General features: G+C 36.7%; 1 pseudogene; it reads left to right on the top strand.

Annotated features, from left to right (window-relative positions):
• Positions 1 to 2,049: 2,049 nt before the first annotated feature.
• On the top strand, positions 2,050 to 2,470 carry LOC103244261 (small ribosomal subunit protein eS12-like; annotated as a pseudogene).
• Positions 2,471 to 6,153: the final 3,683 nt, after the last annotated feature.

The following is a 6,153-nucleotide window of genomic DNA, read 5'->3' as shown; positions in this document are numbered from 1 at the left end:
GATTGTCCTGCCTCAGCCTCCCAAGTAGCTGGATTACAGGTATGTGCCACCACACCCAGCTAATTTTTTGTATTTTTAGTATTCTAGAATTCTAGAAAAAAATTCTAGAATTTTTTGTATTCTCCATGTTGGCCAGGCTGGTCTCGAACTCATGACCTCAGATGATCTGCCCACCTCAGCCTCCCAAATGGCTGGGATTACAGGCATGAGCCACTGTGCCCAGCAAAAGAGATACTTCATAATGATAACAAGTATAATTCATAAAGAAGATTTGGCAATTTAAAATTCATTTGTATCAAATAATGTAATCTCAAAGTCAACAAAACTGAAAAGAAAATAGATAAGCCCACGATCACATTAACGGATTTTAATATGATCTGATGAAATAAAAAGGTAAGAATTTACAATACTTGATCAACATGATTAATAAGTTGGCCTAATTGATATACATACAACATTGCACCCAACAACTACAGAATACACATTATTTTGAAGAGCTGATGGAACATTTAACAAAGCAGACCATATGTTGGGCCATAAGGCAAGTCTCAACAAATTTCAAAGAACTGAAATCACACAGAATATGTTCTCTGGCTATAGTATATTTAAGCTAGAAATTAATCCAAAGATAACTAGAAAATTTCCCATATGTTTGGAAAATAAACCATACACTTTTAAATAACTGATGAGTCAAAGAAGAAATTACAATGGAAATTAGAAAATATTTTCAACCAAATGATAATGAAAAGATTACATATAAAAACTTATCAGAATTTTTACTCTGGTCAAGATGAAGTGCGGGGACTGGATTTACCCTTCTGCTTTAAACTACTAAAAAATAGAAAAACAAATGAAACAACATCCATGATCACATATAATGGTGATTATATGATTAATTAAATTTCTGTAACAGAAACAAGTGCACAAAAATGATAACTCAGTGGATGGGTTTGACAGCCGCTTAGATGCAGCTGAAGAGAAAATTATTGCCCTGGATACAGGGGCATAAGGTTATTTTTGGGAAGTGATAGAGCTCTTCTCTATCTTCATCATGGTGGTAGTTACACAACTATATACATCTGTCAAAACTTGGAGCTGAACACTAAAAAGTGTCATTATCATTTTATGTAGATTATACCTTCATAAAAAATGGGAAAAAGACTGGGGCATGGTGGCTCATGCCTGTAATCCCAGCACTCTGGGAGGCTGAGATGGGCAGATCACCTGAGGTCGGGAGTTCAAGACCAGCCTGATCAATATGGAGAATCCCTGATCCCCTAAACACTAAAAAAGAAAAAAAAATACAAAATTAGCCGGGCATGGTGGTGCATGCCTGTAATCCCAGCTACTCCCGAGGCTGAGGCAGGAGAATCGCTTGAACTGGGGAGGCAGAGGTTGCGGCAAGCCGAGGTCATGCCATTGCACTCCAGCCTGGGCAACAAGAGCAAAACTCCATCTCAAAAAAAAGAGAAAAGTCTTATTGGAGATATCTAAAGCTGTACTTAGAAGGAAATGTATAGCTTTAAATACATATATTAATAAAATAATAAAAAGTAGAAATCGGATCTAAGCATCTGTTTTCATAAATTTGAGAAAGTGCAGCAACTTACACACAAAGAAAACAAAAAGAAGGAAATAATGATGATAGGAGTAGCAAATAATGAAATTAAAAACAAATATACTAAGGAAAGGCCACAAAGCCCAAAGCTTGTTGAAAAGACTAATAACGTTTTATTAATTTTTGATCCTTAGCAACTGATGAGGAAAAACAGAGAAGGCCTAAAATGATCCGGATCAGGAATTTTAAAAGGGTATCACTATAGGTCAAATGAACATGAAAAAATATAACAAGAGGATATTATGAACAACTTTAGGACAGTAAGTTTAGATAACATGAACAAATTCCTTTAAAAAAACACATCATAAATCTGATACAAGAAAAAAGTAAAGATATAGAGTCCTTTACTAAGAAAATTGAATCTGCTCTTTCCCTGCTGCCGCCGATTAGCGCGGAGGCGGAGGCTTGGGTGCGTTCAATATTTAGCTTTACCCGTAACCTACTGCCATGGCCGAGGAAGGCATTGCTGCTGGAGGTGTAATGGACGTTAATACTGCTTTACAAGAGGTGCTGAAGACCGCCCTCATCCACGATGGCCTGGCACGTGGAATTCGCGAAGCTGCCAAAGCCTTAGACAAGCACCAAGTTCATCTTTGTGTGCTTGCATCCAACTGTGATGAGCCTATGTATGTCAAGTTGGTGGAGGCCCTTTGTGCTGAACACCAAGTCAACCTAATTAAGGTTGACCACAACAAGAAACTAGGAGAATGGGTAGGCCTCTGTAAAATTGACAGAGACGGAAACCCCGTAAAGTGGTTGGTTGCAGTTGTGTAGTAGTTAAGGACTATGGCAAAGAGTCTCAGGCCAAGGATGTTATCGAAGAGTACTTCAAATGCAAGAAGTGAAGAAATCAATCTTTGGCTCACAAAAAGAAAAAAAAAAAATATTGAGTCTAAACCATTTAACAAAGGAAACTTCAAGAAGGTCTAGATGGCTTCTCTGGCAAAAAATTTTTAAACATCTATGGAAGAAATAATACAAATAGACAAATCCTTCCAGAGGATAATAAAGACTCCTTTCTAACTCATTTTAGGAAGCTATTATAACCCTGATAACAAAATCTGATGGGAACACTATAAGAAAGGAAAATTTTAGACCAATCTCTCTTTTAAGTATAGGTGCAAATATTCTAAACATATTAGCACACTTTAAAATCTGGTATATATTAAGAGTATTATGTTAATTTGTGCAAGACATTAAGTAAAAAAAGTAATATGTCATGACCAATTGGAAACATCTTAGAAATGCAAAGATAGTTTAACATTTAAAATTCATCAATGCAATTTCCCATATTAATATAATAAAGGCATACAATTATTTGATTATCTCAATATAAACAGAAAAAGCTTTTGATAAATTCCAACATTCATTAGTATAAAAATTCTCAGTAAACTAAGAGTAGAAGGGGAACTTTCTTAGCAAACCAGGAATAGAGGGGAATTTTCTTAGTCTGATAGGGTGTATCTATAAAAACCTTGGTAAAATGTTGAAAGAATGGATGCCTGCTATCATGACTAGTACACAACATTGTACTGAAGGTCCTAGTTAGTGCAATAAAACAGACAAAAAATGTATAAAGGTTAGAAAGGAAGAAATACAATGATCAACAGATGACATATTTGCATAGTCAGAACATCTGGAAGAATCTGCCAATAAATTATTGGAATAATAAATTAATTTTATCAAAGTCCCTAGATACAAGTTTAACATACAAAAATTGACCTCATTTCTATATAACAAAGGGGAACAATTATAGAATGAGGTTTTAAAAGCAATAGTATTTACAATAGTATCAAAAATCAAATACCTAGGCATGAATCCACTGAAAGATATGTCAGAGTCTCTGCAGAAACCTCTAAAACGTTAGGGAGAGAAATGTTAAAAGACATAACTAAATGGAGAGAGAGATTATATTCATGAATTGGAAGGTTCAATATTGTAAAGCTATCAGTTCTCACCAAATCTACAGGTACCGTGCAATCGTCACAATTTCAACAGCTTTCTTTTTTGTGTGTGGAAATTGATAAGTTGATTCTTAAATTTATACAAAAATGTGTATACAAAAAAGTCCAGGGACAATCAAGACAACCACAGAAAGAACAAAGTTGGAGGAAAGACTTACTAACAAATGACAATAACGAACAGAGTGTAATATTTGTGCAAGGATACACAAGGAGACCAGCCAAAAAGAATAGAAGTTTCTAGAAACAGACCTACAAATCCAAAGTAACATGATTTATGACAAAGGTGGCCTTTCTGAGTAGAGGGGGAAAGAATGGTCTTGTCAACAGATATAGCTGGGTAAATCAGCTATCCATAAGGAAAAGTAGTGAAACTTGACCCTCCATGAGAATAATCAGTTCCAGGTAGATTTTTTTTTTTTCTTTTTTTCTTTTCTGTTTTTTTTTTTTTTTTTTTTTTTGACAGTCTTACTCTGTCACCAGGCTATAGTGCAGTGGTGTGATCTCAGCTCACTGCAACCTCCGCCTCCGGGGTTCTAGCGATTCTCCTGCCTCAGCCTCCCGAGTAGCTGGGACTACAGGCGCCTGCCACCATGCCCAGTTAATTTTTTTATTTTTAGTAGAGATGGGGTTTTACCATGTAGGCCAAGTGGTCTTGATCTGGACCTTGTGATCTGCCCACTTTGGCCTCCCGAAGTGCTGGGTTTACAGGCACCAGCCACCGCGCCCAGCCCCAGGTGGATTTTAAATCTAAATATGAAAGGTAAAACAATAAAGCCACTGGAAGATAGGAGAATATCTTTATGACTTTGGGGCAAGAAAAGATTTCTTAAGTAAGGCACAAATAGCATTTACCATAAATGAAAGAATTGTACATTGGATTACATTAAAATTAAGAACTTTTGTTCATCAAAGGCACATTAAGAAAATGACAATCAGAATGAGTGAGGTGTTTGCAATACAAATTACTGAAAAAAGGGTCATATTCACAGTATGTCATGAATTTTTACAAAGCAATAAGAAAAGGAATAGGAAAAAAATCTAAACAAACTTCACGAAAGAAGATATTCAGAGAACTAATGCTCAGCCTCAGTGCTTGTCAGAGAAATGCAAATGAAATTTGCAATGAGATGCTACTACAGATCCACCAGAATGGCTGATATTAAAAGGACCAACATTACTAACGATGTAAAACAGCTGGAACTCTCACCCACTGCAGTTGGGAGTGTAGACAACCACTTTTGAAAACTGGCTAAAGTATCTGCTAAAGACAAACATACAAATATTTTCTGGCCCATTGTTTCCTTTCCTAGTACATATTCAACAGAATTGTGTATATCTGCATACCAAAGACAAAAATATCCTCAAACTAGAATGTATCCAAATGGCCAGCAATAGTATAATGGATTAAAAATCATAGTATATTCCCACAGTGAAATATTGTACGGCCAAAGAAAGAACAACTTACAACTACTGCAACAATATACATAAATCTCAGAAATGATGTTAAGTGAACAAAACCAGATGTGAGACAGTCCTATTGTATTCATATAATGTTAATATAAAATATAAACATATAAATTTGAAGTTATTAATGTAAAGTTTTAAAACAGGGAAAACGATTTTTGTCTTAGAGGTCAATAATGTGATTACCTTTGGAAGCGGGGGCAGGAAAGAATGATTGCTAGGAGGCCGACCAGGTCTTTTGGGACCCTTTGATGTTCTAGTTTTGACCTGGGTTGTGGTTGCACATGTGAGCTTGCTTTGTGATCATTCAGTGAGCTGTACACTTAGGACTTTCACACTTTTCTATATGTGCTTTGTGCATCAACAAAAAGTTTAAAAGTGTCAACTAGAAATAATAAATATTTGGATAAGTAATTTCATTTAGCAAACATTTAGCAGATGGCTCTGATGTGCCAAGCACTGTGCTGAGGCAACAGTGAACAAGTTGGTCAAGGTCCCTTCCCACAGGGTGCTTACCCCATGTATGCGTGTGTGTTATGCAGCAAATCAAGAATTATAATTTGCTCTTGACTGGAAAAGAGCAGGGTGCTATGGGAGCCTGCAGAAAGGGCACCTGACATTTCTGCAGGCAGTGATTTCTCTGATGGGAACTGAAGGAAGACTAAGAGTTGAGCAGGTACTGATCTGCAGTAGCTGAAAAAGAAATAGGAAAAAAAGGAAGAGTTAAGCAGGTAAAGGAAGTGAGGGAACAGTATTTCAGGCAGAGGGAATAGCATATGCAAAGGCTCCATAGAGGTAAGTGAACATACGTCACTTTTAATGAGCCCAAAGAGTTCATTGTGAGAGAGAAACAGAAAGGTAGAAGAGTTAGGTAGTAGCTGAATCATGTAGGTTCCTCTAAACAATGCCAAGGAGGCTGGGAGGCTGGAGTTTTTTCTGAGGGTGATAGGGAGCTATCGAAGGATATTAATGGGCGAAGGGAGTGGATAATAGGGTCAGATTTGATCCTTGAAGAGATAACAATGGCTTCTGGATAGTCAAGGGTGGAGGAACAGAGAATGCTGAGATGGATGCTCAGAGGAGACACAGGAATGGTAGCAGAGAAAA

This window comes from Chlorocebus sabaeus, chromosome 2 (genome assembly GCF_047675955.1).
Source record: "Chlorocebus sabaeus isolate Y175 chromosome 2, mChlSab1.0.hap1, whole genome shotgun sequence".
NCBI classification, from domain to species: Eukaryota; Metazoa; Chordata; class Mammalia; order Primates; family Cercopithecidae; genus Chlorocebus; species Chlorocebus sabaeus.
This window is presented reverse-complemented; position numbering and strand designations above follow the sequence as displayed.